Source organism: Protopterus annectens, chromosome 8.part0 (genome assembly GCF_019279795.1).
Source record: "Protopterus annectens isolate FY-2018-M chromosome 8.part0, PAN1.0, whole genome shotgun sequence".
Classification (NCBI taxonomy): Eukaryota; Metazoa; Chordata; order Ceratodontiformes; family Protopteridae; genus Protopterus; species Protopterus annectens.
The window spans coordinates 1,288,237,157-1,288,252,515 of NC_056741.1; the positions used below are offsets into that span (position 1 = coordinate 1,288,237,157).

The window sequence follows — 15,359 nt, forward strand, 5'->3', positions numbered from 1 at the left end:
TGACATCACGGAAAAAGAGACAACAACTGACGTACGACCCAAGACTTTGTTAATCAGGCCGACTAGGGCTACTGCAAGCAGATAACCCAAATGTAATGACTGCAACAGTGAATACACTTGAACATCTGCATTTATGATAAGTGTACACAACTGTACTTTTCTTTGCCCAAATTACAAGGTAATGGTTGCCATCAGTCAAACACCACAATGTCCTTCAAAAGGGGTGTTCAGTTATATTGGGTAAAATAGATAAGGAATAGCATGTAAGGAAACGTGTACATGAATGTATCCCAAGCAGTAAGGCTTTTTGGAATGGCTCTGGTGTTATCATAATGAGCATAAACACTCTCAAGTTATTAAAGAATGTTAACTAAAATAACCACCCACAATGAGAGGTAGTAAAACATTTAGTAATAAATAAAAGGATTTAAAAAAATGTAAATACTGAATAACTGATTCCAGTAAGCATCAGAGTTTCAGACAAAGGAAATATGGCAAAATACCATAGGATATATCTCACATTGATTCTAGAAAAACTCTATCTAGCTGTAGTTCCCTGACTATTTGAAGATTAGCTGTCCCTGTCTAATCTAAATAATTTAGCAAGGCAAGATTATACTCTTATTTCTACAAGGCAAGATGAAGAATTATGTCCACACCAAGCTGTTTTCTGTCCTCAGCGACTGACACAACTACTCTGGAAACAACTGGACTACTACTACTGAACAGCTCTGGAAACAACTGAATGATAACCGAACAACTGACTCAGAACCTGATTTTATAGCAGATCTTTTTTAAAAGTAACAGGAAGCTGCCATGAGAATTATATTTTCATATCAGATATGGAAAAGTAAACAAGCAGCTGCAGTGAAGATTCTATTCTCCCTCCCCTGGCATACAGTGACATCACATTTAGGTCAGCTAACTCTGGCATAACATGCATTCAGAATTCTCTTTACAAAGAACTTGTACATTTGATCGGCCAGAAAAACATTGTTTGACGTTCAAACATCTTGCATAAATTAGAGTGATAATCAAAAGACATAAACTTATTTACAAAATTATAGCTAGTCATGCTGACATATGTAACACAGGGTAATTTACAATTATTTACAAACTTCAGCCAGTCATGCTAGCACAGATGACAATATTTAGTGTTCTCGCAACTTCATTCCTCGTAGATTCTTTAAGGATGCCCCCTTTGTCCCCCAATGCCATGTTAACCACAAATGCCTCCCAGGTGGGGCAATTCCTGGGTCAGATGTTCCAAGGCACATGGAAGTCACAGGAGACCAACCTGCATGTCAGTGTCGTGGAGATGAGAGCGGTCATTTTAGCGTTGCAGGTATTTCACAGCTTTCTCTCTCCAGAGACTGTTGCTATACAGACTGACAATATGTCGATAGTATGGTACATCAGCAAACAAGGGGAACCAGATCCTTCCCCTTGTGCCGAGAAGCACGAGTGCAGCAGTGGGCAGTCCACTTTCTGATTGCAATGCACATTCTGGAGGAGTGCAGCATTCTAGCGGACAGGCTCAGCAGAGTCTTACTAATGCCTCACGAGTGGTCTGTGAGTCAGTCAGTGGCTAACATGAACTTCCACAAATGGGGTCAACCTTGCTGTGATCTCTTTACATCTCCCCTCCACAGCAAGTGCAGCAGGTTCTTCACCTTGATTTCCCCTCATGGACAGTCATCTGGGGATGCTCTGGTCTATGCTTGGCCTCCCGGATTACTTTATGCCTTTCCACCTCTGCCCTTGATATTCAGATTTCTCCAGAAAGCTTCCAGGTTGAAGAGCAAAGTGATTCTCATTGCCCCCTTTTGGCCTCTGCAAATCTGGTTCACCTTCCTTTGGTGTCATCTTATTTGCTCTCCATGGACGCCCGAACTGCATCCATATTTGCTGACCCATCTGTTATGGTAAATTTATCCCGATCTTCCAGGTCTGAAATTAACTGCATGGTTTCTCCAATTCTGATGATTAGGTTTGCTAGGTTTCATCCCCAGTCCGAAACATTCTGATCTCCTTCCACAAATCTTTGACTAGGAAAATGTACAAGAGCAAACGGAAAAGATTTTCTGTTTGTGCTCAACAGCAGCAATTAGATCATTTCACAGTTCCTGTTGCAGCATTAGTAAATTTCCTTGCTCATGTTTGTTATGGGGGAGGGGCAGTCATTCCATTATAAAAATACAATTGGCAGCTCTTTCAAATTATATCAGACAAAATTCACCATCTTTAGCCACATCCAAATTATGTAAGGCTTTTCTTAGAGGTACTTTTCCTTCATCTTCCCGTTAAAGATCAGACACCTCCTTGGGATCTAACTATGATCTTACAGGCTCTAGTTCACCCCTTTTGAACCTTCAGCCAAAGTATATTTGAAATTCTTATCATGGAAGACTGTTTTTCTTGTTGCTATCACTTTTGCAAGAAGAATGTCTGACTTTCTGAATTGCAAGCTCTGTCCTCCAAATACTCCCACTTAATGTTCCATGAGGACAGAGTAACATTACGTACCAATCCGTCCTTTCTACCCAAAGTTGCGAACGAGAACAATATAAACCAATCTGTCAGCTTACCAGTCTTTTCCCCCAGTTTCCAGAAAAGTAGAATATACTGTTCATCTGTTGGATGTTTATAAACAGTTGCGTTTCTATCTTCTGATCAGCTTTTTATATCTTTTTAGATGTCAAAAAAGGTAAATCAGTTGCAAAGCCCACCTTAGCAAAATGGTTAAGGGATTGCATTTTGTGTATGAATCCAAAGGTGTTTCTTTATCTCAGTGAATCAAGGCTCATTCTGCTAGATCAATGGCAACTTCTCAAGCCTTTTGGGCTAAGGTTTTGATTGATGGTATTTGTGGGGCTGCCTGATGGTCAGATTTTCATACCTTCATTTCCCAGTGCAAACTGGACATTGTGTCTAGAAATAGAGCTGCTTTTGGTTTTGCAGTACTCCAAAATATCCTTCCATGTAGGCCACCTTGGATTATTATAGTTGGGGACCCTGTCCCACAGGTCAAGGGAAGAATGAAAATGATAACATCAGATGAAGAAGTTATGTAATTACCATAACATTCTGTCGGTGTTGTCCTTTTTTGTTCTTCCTCAACCTTCCCTCCCTCATTCCCCCTGTCTCACTAGGGTATGACCTGACAGATATGCTTATAGGACCTCTGTTCCTTGTTGAGCTGCTGTTCTTTCTCTACTCTTTTTTTTTTTTTTTTTTTTTTTTTTTAAAGTAAATTTTCAGATTTTTTTCTACATTGTGTATATTATGGTATAATCTGTAAACATAACAGCAGCAAACTTGATTTGAGGTAATCAGGGAGGGTGGGGGTTTAGGCATTATTGGTAGAAGACGAGCTTGAGATTACTTCCCTAAGCTTTTAAAAGCTGCCTTGTCAGATCCAAAACCCCACAGGTCAAGGAAGAATGAAAAAGGACAACACAGGTGGAACGTTGTTGTAAGTATATAACTTCTTTTTATACTAATGAATAATTTTATATACTTTGAGGGGTTGTACTTCCATCCGCAAGTGGCTACATGTGCCCCACTTTTAGTGAACATTATGATGGCACAGTGGGAGAAAAAAATTGCTGTTTAACAGACCCCAAGCCCAGTCATGGTTATTTTGTACTATGTTCCTTGATGACGTATGTATTTTGTGGAATGATCGTAAGGATAAGATTTATCATGCAGTACATCAGTTCTGTAATGGAATATTTTTACATTTACTCATGAAGTTGAGATGAATAGAGTATGCTTTTTGGTTTTAGAAGTAATTAAGGATGCTCACCAAAAAGAGTCTGTTGATTATATTTATATATATATATTTATATATATCTGTGTATATGTATGTATGTGTATATATATATATATATATATATATATATATATATATATATATATATATATATATATATATATATACACACACACACACACACACACATATATATATATATATATATATATATATATATATATATATATATCTTAAACCAACATGATCAAACTCTGTTTTATATTTTAAGAGTTGACATTCTATATGTCAGAAAAAAGCTTTTAAGGGCCCACTAGTTAGGATGGCCAGAATAGTTTCAGAATTTGATGCATTCTTTATTGAATGTGAAATTTTGGTCAACATGTTTCTTAGAAGGGGATAACTTCGTAACTTTATCAAGGTCTTACACAGTGAGGTTACGTAAAAAAAAGACAAACGGGCTTTTATAGTTCCTTGATTAGACGGTATGACATCCCATTTAAAAATATTGATCATAGGTGGGAGTGTTACATTAAAGCATTAATTATGACTTGCATAATTGATTATAAATTAATTTATAATATTTCTGAAAGAAACCAGAAGTGTTTTTATACAGTGGTGACGTGGCTGAAAAACTTAGAAATGAAGTAAAAATTGCTTTTAAACGTGGTAAGAACTTATTTTTTAAGCAGAAAGACACCATAGTCACTAATGTTAAGAATAAATGGAATATATACAAATGTGGTTTTTGTCAACAATGCAGTTTCAGTTTAGATTCTGAAACTGTTCATATTTGATGACAGCATGTTAAAGTCAAGGAGTTTTATAATTGCCAGACTATGGGCGTGATTTATTTGATGATCTGCTTGCAATACCCCAGTTTCTAAGTGTGGAAAACTGAAAGGACATTAAGGGGGTAAATTTATGAATGTATTTGCAGTACAAGTAGGAGTAAAATCAGTAGTGCCATGTTCAAGCAACTTAATAAATGCCCCTCGCACAATTTTTTTTTTGTTTTAAAGACAGAGTTGAAAAACAGGGTGGTCCTTTGGGAACAAAGTTTAGAGGCGAGAGAAATTTGATGGCATTTGAAACTGGCTGCATGAAACTGAGATTGAATGAAATAGTGTGTATATTACGTGTTTTAAAACTACATTCCCTTGTAATTCAATGAGCTTTGATGTTTTTCATGCCAGTGTTTTTGTTATATTAGACATATTATTAATATGACATTCATTATATTTAAGGGGATTAATATATTTAAAGTTTTTAAGTAATTTTTACTATTTCTGCATGCATTATGTGATTATTTTAAGACGAAACGTAGTCTTTATGGTTACATTTTGATATTGTTTACTACTTTTAATTTAGTTAATCCGATGTATTTATAAAATAATTTTCTTAGTCCCGAGTCATTTGGTTGGTTAGGTGGGATCAGGTGTCTCATGGAAATGTTTTTTAAAATTCACAGTGTGTTTCTATAGCTTGTTCTGATAACATCCTGGGAGTAAGGGAACAAAAATGCTAAACTGTTACTACTATAAAATGAGTGTGCTATAATTTGGAGTCTCCATGTCGTTTTGTTTCTCTATTGAGTTGCATGTCATTTAAACTTTAAGATGCAGTCTTTCAGCAGCTTGCATGTAGCATGGCTTTGAAACTACTAATGCAAATATTAATAGACTATATTAGATGCCTTGAGGTGTCTGTAGGATGTAACTGCAGGTGCACTTGGAGGCATCATTAGGCTGTAATGCGAAACAGCTGTTCTCTCAGGCCTTAAGTACAGCAGACCTCCTCCTGTACTTCCACTGTGGGAACTTCCGGTTTGGAGAATGAAGTTGTAACGACAGTCTCTGTAGTACCTTTTTGTGAGGGCATTAAGATATGGTGTGTGACCCCTGTCTAGCCTTTTGGATCGTAGAAGGCTTGCATAGCTGATTGGGTACTCCATAGACTTGATTTTCACTGGCAGGATATATTTATGGGCTCACTTCCTTATTCCCTCCAGTATTTCATACAGTGTGCCAGCAAATTATTTTATTCACTTTTGGCAGCTGTTTAAGTATTTTTGTTGATATGAAAGACCCTTTTTCTTCGATCTGTCCATTTTCTAAACAGCTTGTCCAGATAAAGGATGTGATGTTGGCACGTTGAGCAGGGCAGACAAAATTTTCATCCATAGCAGCTGTTTCATTAGGATCCACTATTGTTCATAGGTACGGTGGGAAATGTAATTTTTTCCAGTTTGTCCTTGGTCCTTGCTACAGGAATTACTTCAGGAAGGCCATAGCTTGTAAGGGAGATGACTTGGGCCATCCTCCCTATATGCCCAGATTAGTTCATTTGACTCCTGTCTTGGAAGAACAGAGAGAGTGCTGTGTTATACTCCTGAATTGCTGAGACAGTCTTATTAGTGAGAGTGAGGCACACAATCCTGCCAGGGAACCTAATTTCTGTTTTTTCTACCAGCCATCTAATATGTTTGATCACTGTCCATGTTCTGTGGCCAGAGTAGAGGGTGGGGACTGGAAAATTGAGAACTTCGTCCTGTGACTTGGCTCTTGCATCATACCACCTGTGGTACTGTACTGCCTGCAGTACTTCATTCAGCTAGTCCATCACTCAATCTTTTCTAGCTTTAATCTGGGCCTAAAGAGACTTGAACTGTTTCACTTGTGGTAGTTCCAGCAGTAGGTGTTAGCCATAATGTCCCACAGCAGTTCAATTGCCTTTCTGACAGAATTTTTTCCTAAAAATAAACTCCCTTTCCTCCTATTAGTCTCAGCTTTCAAAAGAGGTCACCATGACACCATCCTGTCTTTCTCTCCATTCATCATCAGACTCCTCCGTCCTGACAACAGTAAGTGAAGCAACTCGCCAAAAACAAATAAAGAGCATGCTGCATTACACTGGCACTTAACTTTATTTTAACACATCCGATACCTCTGCATTTCACCTTCAAGGATAAACTCCATTCCATACAAAATAAACTCCATTTATACTCAAATGCCCCCTGCTGATTGGTTAAAGAATCACATCCATTCCATCCTTAAATACATAAAAACTCATACACGTTATATTATGTATGCATAATTGCAACTCCATTTTTTACATTTACAGATATCATTTATTAAATGTAAATTATATTCTTATTTAAATAATATTTCAACAATTTCAAAATGCATATATTACCATTCACAACATTCATATGTTCATACTAAATATTCAAATTCACTTCAAGGTTAAGACCCCTTGGATATAAAGTCCTAAAATTGAGAATCATACTACTTTCCAAACTCAGCAATTTCATAAGGAGGTAGTGAATTGGTCACAAGGGTGAACTGGCAGGATGGTTATTATTAGGCTACAGAGGATGACAATGCTGTTTATATTGTTGTCTTTCGGCTTTTCCCGGTTAGGGGTCGCCACAGTGGAACTCCGGTCCGCTAATGATTGGCAGTATATTTTCATGAATGCCGAGGTGCCAGCTTGATGTTCAACCTTCAACGAAGGCACATCCATTTATGCATATCTTTCGAACGCCCACCCAACCGCGGGAGGACATGCAGACTCCACACAGAAGGCACTCCCCGCACTCCAGCCGGGAATCGAACGGGAGAACCTCTTGTGGTGAGGCAACAACGCTACCGCTGCACCACCGCGGAAGTATGATAATGCTGTATATACTAATATTACATTAAAATGGAGGTTGGAGGTCATCTGGAATATAATGGGTGAAGGACCACTGTGTACTGCTTTCGTGATTAGACTTTTGGAATTTTGTTTAACCCATAGTTATTTTGCGTTTGAGAAATATTTTTTTTTTTTTTTTTGTGCAAAAGAGAGTCACTGCCATGGGGGCACACTATGCCCCATCCTATGCAGTCTAGTATATGGGGGAGTTTGAGAAAAATTTCATTTATGTTACTGAATTTTTTTTAAAAAGTGTGTCATTCTGTATAAGAGGTTTATAGATGACTTGTTTATATGCAGTGGTTCAATGAGTGAATTTCCCTGTTTTATAGAGGAATTGAATAGGAATTTGTATGTGTTGAAATTCTCTTTTGAACATTGTAAGAATGGTATACAGTTTTTTGACGTAGAATTTTATGTTGTTGAAAATAGAAAGGTCCATTTTAAGCCATACCGCAAGCCCATTGCTCTTAATGTTTTGCATGCTAATAGCATGCATCCTCCACAGCTTATTAGTTCCTTACCAGTAGGTGAACTTAAGCATATTTTACAAATTACTCCTGAAGATAGGCTTAAGGATGAAAAGGTTAGTGAAGTGGTGGATAGGTTGCCAGTGAGGGGTTATAGTAGATGTATGTTGGATGATGCGGTGAAAGGGCTTATGGTGGAGATTTTGTGAACAGTGAGAAGTGTGATGTGAATTATAGAAAGCAGTACAGGATGGGTGGTAATAATGATAATAGGACTGCTAGTAAAGATGTATATTTTGTTACCAAGTATTCCCCCTTTTCTGAGACATTAAGGAAGTTAGTAATGGCGGTTTGGCATTTGGTGACATCAGCTGAGCAGTTTGGTTACTTAGGAAGTATGTCAGATTTTATTTTGGTGGATATTTAAAGCTTAAAGAATTACTCAATTGTGAGGTATGAGTGGAAAATCTGGTTGTGTAGGCGCATTCCCTTGTGACCATTGTAGGGTGTGTAAAAAGGTTAAGAATTTGACAAGAAGATTATTAAATGGTAGGAAATTTATTTCTAGGGGACAATTTAATTGTAGCTCCTGCGGGGTAGTGTACATTTTGGGGTGTGGGTGTGAGAATATTAAGTGGTATATTGGTTAGACCAAAAGGATGGTGAAAGTTAGGATTTTAGAACACTTGGGGGATATTTGGGATATAAATATGAATAGCCCTGTTGAAGAGCATTTTCATATGGTCCACGGTGGTTCTGACGAAAGGTTTTTTTTTTTTTTTTTTTTTTTTTGCGTACTGAGTCAGACTTGTATGGTGAGTGAGGTGATTTCTTGTGAAATTGCCGAGTTTGGAAAGCAGAATGATTTTCAGTTTTAGGACTTTATATCCAAGAAGTCTTAATCTTGAAGTGAATTTGAGTATTTAATATGAACATATGAATGTTGTGAGTAGTAATAATAAAAAAAATGTGAATAAAAATGTGTAAGGTTTTTCCGTTCGATTCTCTGCTGGAGCACCTTCTGTGTGGAGTCTGCATGTCCTCCCCGTGGTTGAGTAGCGTTCGAAAGACATGTGTAAATGGGCGTGCCTTCATTGAAGGTTGGGCGTCGAGCTGGCACTGCGGGACCATAAAAATCTACTGCCAATCATTAGCGGACCGGAGTTCTGCTGTGGCGACCCCAAACCGGGAAAAGCCGAAAGAAGATATTTTGATGAGATGTATTTATTGTGCATAAGAAGGCAATGTATGCAGTTTGAAATTGTAATATTTAAAAAAGAACAATTTATATTTGATGATTATGTTTGTAAATGTTAAAAGTGGAGTTGTATTTATACATATACATTTATCCCCATAGCTATTCTCTCTCCACTATCCAAAATACTAGAGAGATGCATACACTCTCAGGTCTCAGACTACCTCCTTACTAACAACCTCCTTTCCAGTACTCAGCATGGTTTCCGACCAAACCATAGCACCACCACTGCCTTACTCTCCTTTACTAACACTATCCTTCAGCATAAAAACAATGGCTATCTCTCCTCTGCTACTTTCCTAGACCTATCTAAAGCATTTGACATGGTCCCACGCAAACAACTTATCTCTGTCCTCAATAACCTATCCGTCTCACAATCAGTCACCAACTGGTTTCAGAGTTACCTGTCTGACCGCCAACAATCTGTTGTATGACAGAATGACATATCTCCCCAACTACCTGTCTCCATAGGGGTTCCCCAAGGATCCATCCTTGGACCCCTACTCTTCTCTGTTTTCACCAATAATCTAGCCTCTGCCACCAAACATGGCATACTCATACAATGCGCAGATGACTCAACCATCATCTGCTCAGCCCAGTCCCTACCCAAACTGCAAAAAGTCACACAGGAAGCCTTTTCCTCTGTTGAAACTTTATCCGATGCCCAATTAATACTCAACCCAAACAAAACTAAACTACTCATCTTCCAACCCACCAAACATGCTCAAAACAACTCTCACTTTAACATCACTTTAACATCACAGCAAAAGACAACACCACTATATACCCAACTGAACACACCAAATTGCTAGGAGTGGAAATAGACAATAAACTAAAATTTGACATTCACATATCCATGACCATAAAAAAAGTCCACAAAAAACTAGGAGCGCTATACAGCAATAAGCAACTTCTCACCAAAGCAGCAAAGATTTCAGTAGCAAATTCCTACCTTATCTCCACCCTACTTTATGCCTCTCCAATATATACCAACCTAAGGCAGTGCGATCTAAGCAAGCTAGAGACCTGCTACAACAAAATCGCCAAATTCGCCACAGGGTCATCCTACCGTAGTCACCACTGTGTCTCACTTGCTGAACTGGGCTGGCTTGAACTCCCTCACCTCCTTCAATGGGTATCAACTCTCACTCGCCCACAAACTAGTAAACCATCCACTAAATGTCCCATTCCACCAGAATCTACTCCAACCCTATCGCACCACCAGACCACTAAGATCCAGCAACAAAAATCACTTGCAGATCACTAAAGCCAATAACTCAGCTGGTGAAGCACTGTTCTCTTGCACCATAGCCAAATTATGGAACTCCCTCCCACCCACAATTAGCTCCATACCATCATGCACCCACTTCAAAACTTTACTAAAAGCGCACCTAAAAACATGCTGGCTATGCCCTTGCAACTCCCACTCTAATATCATCCACCCCATCTAAACTCTACCTTTCTTTCCACACCACTAACTACCTTGATTAAAGCAAGCTCAGATACTCATAAGCCCGTACTTATTATACAGCAGCAACTTCTTCTTGTAACATTTGTTAATGTCTGTTATGTACTTCACAGATAAAGATTCTAGTTGTCTACTGATGTACTATGTTCTTCATCTCTAAATATGTTGTAAGTAATTGCTATGTAAATTGTTAATCGCTATGTAATCCAGTGTAACTACTGTCTGTTTATTTTAACTGTGGAGCTTTTCTCCCTGGGCCTCTGCTAAAAATGGACCTACGTCCAGTCGGACACTCCTGGTCAACAAATGTAAATAAATACATACATACATACATAGATACATACATACATACATAATATAATATGAATGTGTTTGTATGTATTTAAGGATGAAATGGATGTGATTCTTTAACCAGTCAGCAGGGGGCATTTGAGTATAAATGGAGTTTTTGTATGGAATTTATCCTCGAAGGCAAAATGCTGAGGTACCGGATGTGTTAAAATAAAGTTAAGCTCCAGTATAGTGTGGCATTCTCTTTATTTTTTTTCTCAGTGACCTTCCCAAGTTCCCTGTTGTCCTGTATGTCAATGACATTGTTCTTTACAGGTAGACCTTCCTCCATTGTCAAACACTTGTTAGAAGGAAAAATCGCTTTTTTGTACTTTTGGTTTCAAAACTGTATTTAATTTTGAACACACGCAAAAAAGCTAAATTTATACTTATTGAAATACATTAAAATCTTTCTTTAGCTCTCACCAGTCCTGGCAGATCATACACAACATGTTAATTACCCCAGAAGCAACCAGTCAATTCAGTGCCTTGACCTTTCCAGCAACTACATTTCCAATCTCATGTTAATGACTCTAGAGCTAAAGTTAATTATATCCTCTTTTATGGGAGGAAACTTTTTCACTTTTTGTGCCCTGAAGTGAAGTGCTGTCGGGAAGGTGTCCTTGCTCATTTATAATATGACCTGCTAATAATTTGTGCTGCTTCCAAAATAACTGCAATATCATACAAGTTGCATGATGTTAAATTTGTCAATTCACAAACTTGTCTCCAAGACTGATCATAGGTCTCACTCTTAAAGTAAAAGCAAAGTGTCTGTCAAGTGCAACATTTAGCCAAAGTGTTCATTTGTTCACGTTTTCAAACAAAGTTCTTCTCCATAATTCTTTTGTCTGATCATTTAGAACCTCAACGTACAGATCTGTCACATTCTCAGGGCCAGCTCTTCAAACATTAAGAATGAGTCACAAGTGCATCAACGCTTTTTTACTTTGTTGCACAGCTGTGGGAATCTATTCTGTCCCCTTGAAGAGATTGTCATACCATAAGTTCTGTGTTTGCCATAAACGTTCCTTCCTTGTGAAAGAGGCCAAGTGTTCCTGTTTCTCCACAGTTGGTATTCACTGTTTTACACCACCTCTCTGCCTTGTCTCACCATTTCACATGTCAGAAATGTCCTGCATTCAGTTTATCTCTCCTAATATTTCCATTATTTTCTTTTACTAATTAATCCCTACCTTGTTCACTTCTCCTGACATGATTCATTTTTCTTACACTTTCTTCAAACTATTCATTTTCCATTTCTAACCACCATTCTCCCCTTACCTCGCATCACCATCTCTGTCAGTATTATAAAACACTGTAAAGCATTTTTAGTTTTTTGACAATGTAATGTATTGGCTTGAAGTTTCATTTTCTTCTGCAAGTTTAATTTCTCATGCCTCTGCATTGTTTGATATTAAAATATTTAATTTTTATTTCACTTTTCAAACTTAGTCTATTCTGCTTGACTGTAAGGTCGATTTGCATCAGTACTTTACTCTGGGCAACAAATGATAATCATGCACAATAAATAGAGAAAACCTGTCAGTCATAGTTGAAGAACCTCCTGCTAGCATTAATTGCGAAGACCATTTTATGTGATGGCTGTCTTCATGGCTGACGATGATCAGCATCACCATGACAAGTAATGACCACTTTTCATGTGCAGCTTTTTGCTTTTTCCTGAAATACTGAAGTGTTAAACCGAAGGGTCCATTTTAGCTATATGCTCCTGACCTCCTGCCAGTAAATGGGTGAGAAAATATTCACGTCATATCTGACCTAGTCTTTTTTTTTTATAGAGGAGAGGCTTTTCATGTGGTGGTTAAGTTTGTCCTACATAGGAATGTCTGCTAGGCGTTCACAGGATGACCATTGTTACATGTTTGTGTTTCTAATGTTTGTCCAGACCACCACCACCACCACCAGTATTGTCTGACCCAGTTCCTCAGTCAGTATAATTTGACAGCTCAACATTGCTTTGTCTGAGTGACTAGAATGTGAGGACAAGACTGCAAAGCTGATTTTTGATATTGGAGAAATTGTTACAATTCTGTTCTGCTAGTTGCTATCCCAGTGAATAGGTCCTGTTGTCTAATTTTAGTCTCCGAGTATGTGGTATTCAGTCTAGGGTTTGTATGCATCTCCCTACCCACTCAGGTTCTTACCTGTGGGGGCAGCTGCTTTTTAGGATGGGGCAGAGACCACGACTGATTAAGAAGTTTGAATAGTAGGAAACAAGATTTTAAAATAAGTGTTCTCTTATTCGGGACATAAGTTGGATAATTATTTGGCTAGCACAGTAATTGTGTAAGCCAAATAATTTCCCTACAATTTGTCATTTTACTCTGTCCTCTAACAAACAAGATCTGCTGCTGTTAGCTGTTGATCTTTGCTTTATTTTCTAGTCTTTTGTCATTTGACTAGAGTCTGCCTTGGAACAACAGATACAGTCATCTTCTGCGTGGATTTCTCTTGATACTTTTCTTGATAGCAAAATCTGGAAAAAAACAAACAAATATATCTGTGGAGAATGGTAACGGTGCACTTTGCAAACAGTACAATTCCATCTTTATTACAGTGATCAGAGTTTGGGTAGAATTGGCTGTAGCAGTAAGCTGAAATGCATCACTACGGCTTTTTTATTCAACTTTTAATGATTATACATTACAGGTGACAGCCATACTGCAGTCTTTGGATGAAAGCAGTCAGAAGTTAAGTGGTCACAGTAAAGTAATCATTGGTGCGACTTGATGAAATACGTTATTCTGATAATAGGCTTTGCAGAAAGTGAAAGAGCAAATTTTCTGTGGCAGTGGTTATATTTTGAAAATTAGGTTGGCAGGTTGTGTGTGAAAATACAGGTTAGTGGCGTGATTTGACTTGTCTAGGGGCATGATATAACTTCTGTGCTTTTTACTTTCTTCACAGTCACTCATTAGGAATGTGCACAGACATTGTCTGCCATGTTTTGGGGGCAAGCAATGTTTGAAAGCAAAGGGGAGTTGTATGAGTCGAGCAAAACCACCTTTGATGGGTTTAGTTTGGGACGTGTATATCTCTCCAAGAGCAACTTTTTGAAGTGCATTCTTGTTGTCATTATTTCTTTCACTTCCTTCATAATCGAACATCAGTTACACAGAAGGTGGCTGTTCAGGGTACAAGTGAAAAGTCCTGTTGTAAATGAAAGCGTAGGTTAGGTACGTGATCACTGTCAAATAAAAATGATATAGCTTGTTGGGTACAGTACATGTCCAACAGTAGCTCAAAATGTGTTACTTAGGCCATTCATTTTCTTTGGGAGGCATCAGATATGTACAGGATGTAGGTGTTATTTTTGGGGGAGGCAAGAGATATATGAAAGCAAAGAGGTGTAAGGTCACTCATGAATAATTGTCAGTATGGTTTGTCAAGGGTGGACAGTATGTTTCAGAGCAAGTCAAAGGTGGTGTATCCTCTCAGAAGTGGGGCATTCCACTGTTCAGTGTGTTTCCAGAGAGAGCTTGAAGGTAGTGGTTTTCTTTATAGAAACACGGTGAAGACATAACCCATGATGTGAAGTTGTCCTATCTCACCTTCGTTCTCTACTGATGAATTTGGAAACTGTCTTCGGTTCCGACTCTGCCATTTACTAAAGCTCGAGGTCTTCAACTAGCTGGTGGCCCACTCCCTGTCCCATGATGCTGTAGGCATTCCACAGATCTTGCTTGCTGCTGAAATGGATCGAGCATCTCATCTAGCTCTGGCTAAATAACTTTTTTTTTTCTACTTACAACTTGGATATTTCAAAAGTAGTTTTATGGTTTAGTAGTTTGGTAATTTCCTTTCTTCTATGTGTGTTCTAACGCTTCTTCTTTAAATATCTATATATATATATATTTATATATATATATATATATATATATATATATATATATATGTAATATATATATATACATCTATCTATTATATATATATATATATATATATCTAATCTATAATATATATATATATATATATTATATTTTATATATAATTATATAAATATTATATATATATTATATATATAATATATATATATATATATATATAAAATCTATAATATATATATATATTATATTTTACATATATATATATATATATATATATAATATATATATATATATATATATATATAGTGTTGTTAGTTCTTGTTTGGCAAGTATTTTAGGCCTCAGTATTCATGTCCCTATTTAGGTTAAAAGTGTGCTTATTATATATATTAAGTAGAAATTGATATTGGGATAGTTAAAAACCTTTACATAGTTACATAGGACTTTTACCTGCTATCAGCCTGCATTTAAGGCTAGTGTGTGTTTATTTAGATACTGAGCCCATTTTATTTAG

At 37.4% G+C, this 15,359-nt stretch overlaps 1 protein-coding gene across 6 annotated transcripts in view; it reads left to right on the forward strand.

Annotated features, from left to right (window-relative positions):
* Nucleotides 1–15,359, forward strand: part of ARHGEF1 (Rho guanine nucleotide exchange factor 1) — a 3,019,431-nt gene that overhangs the window by 239,099 nt on the left and 2,764,973 nt on the right. The gene's annotated exons all lie outside the window — the stretch shown is intronic.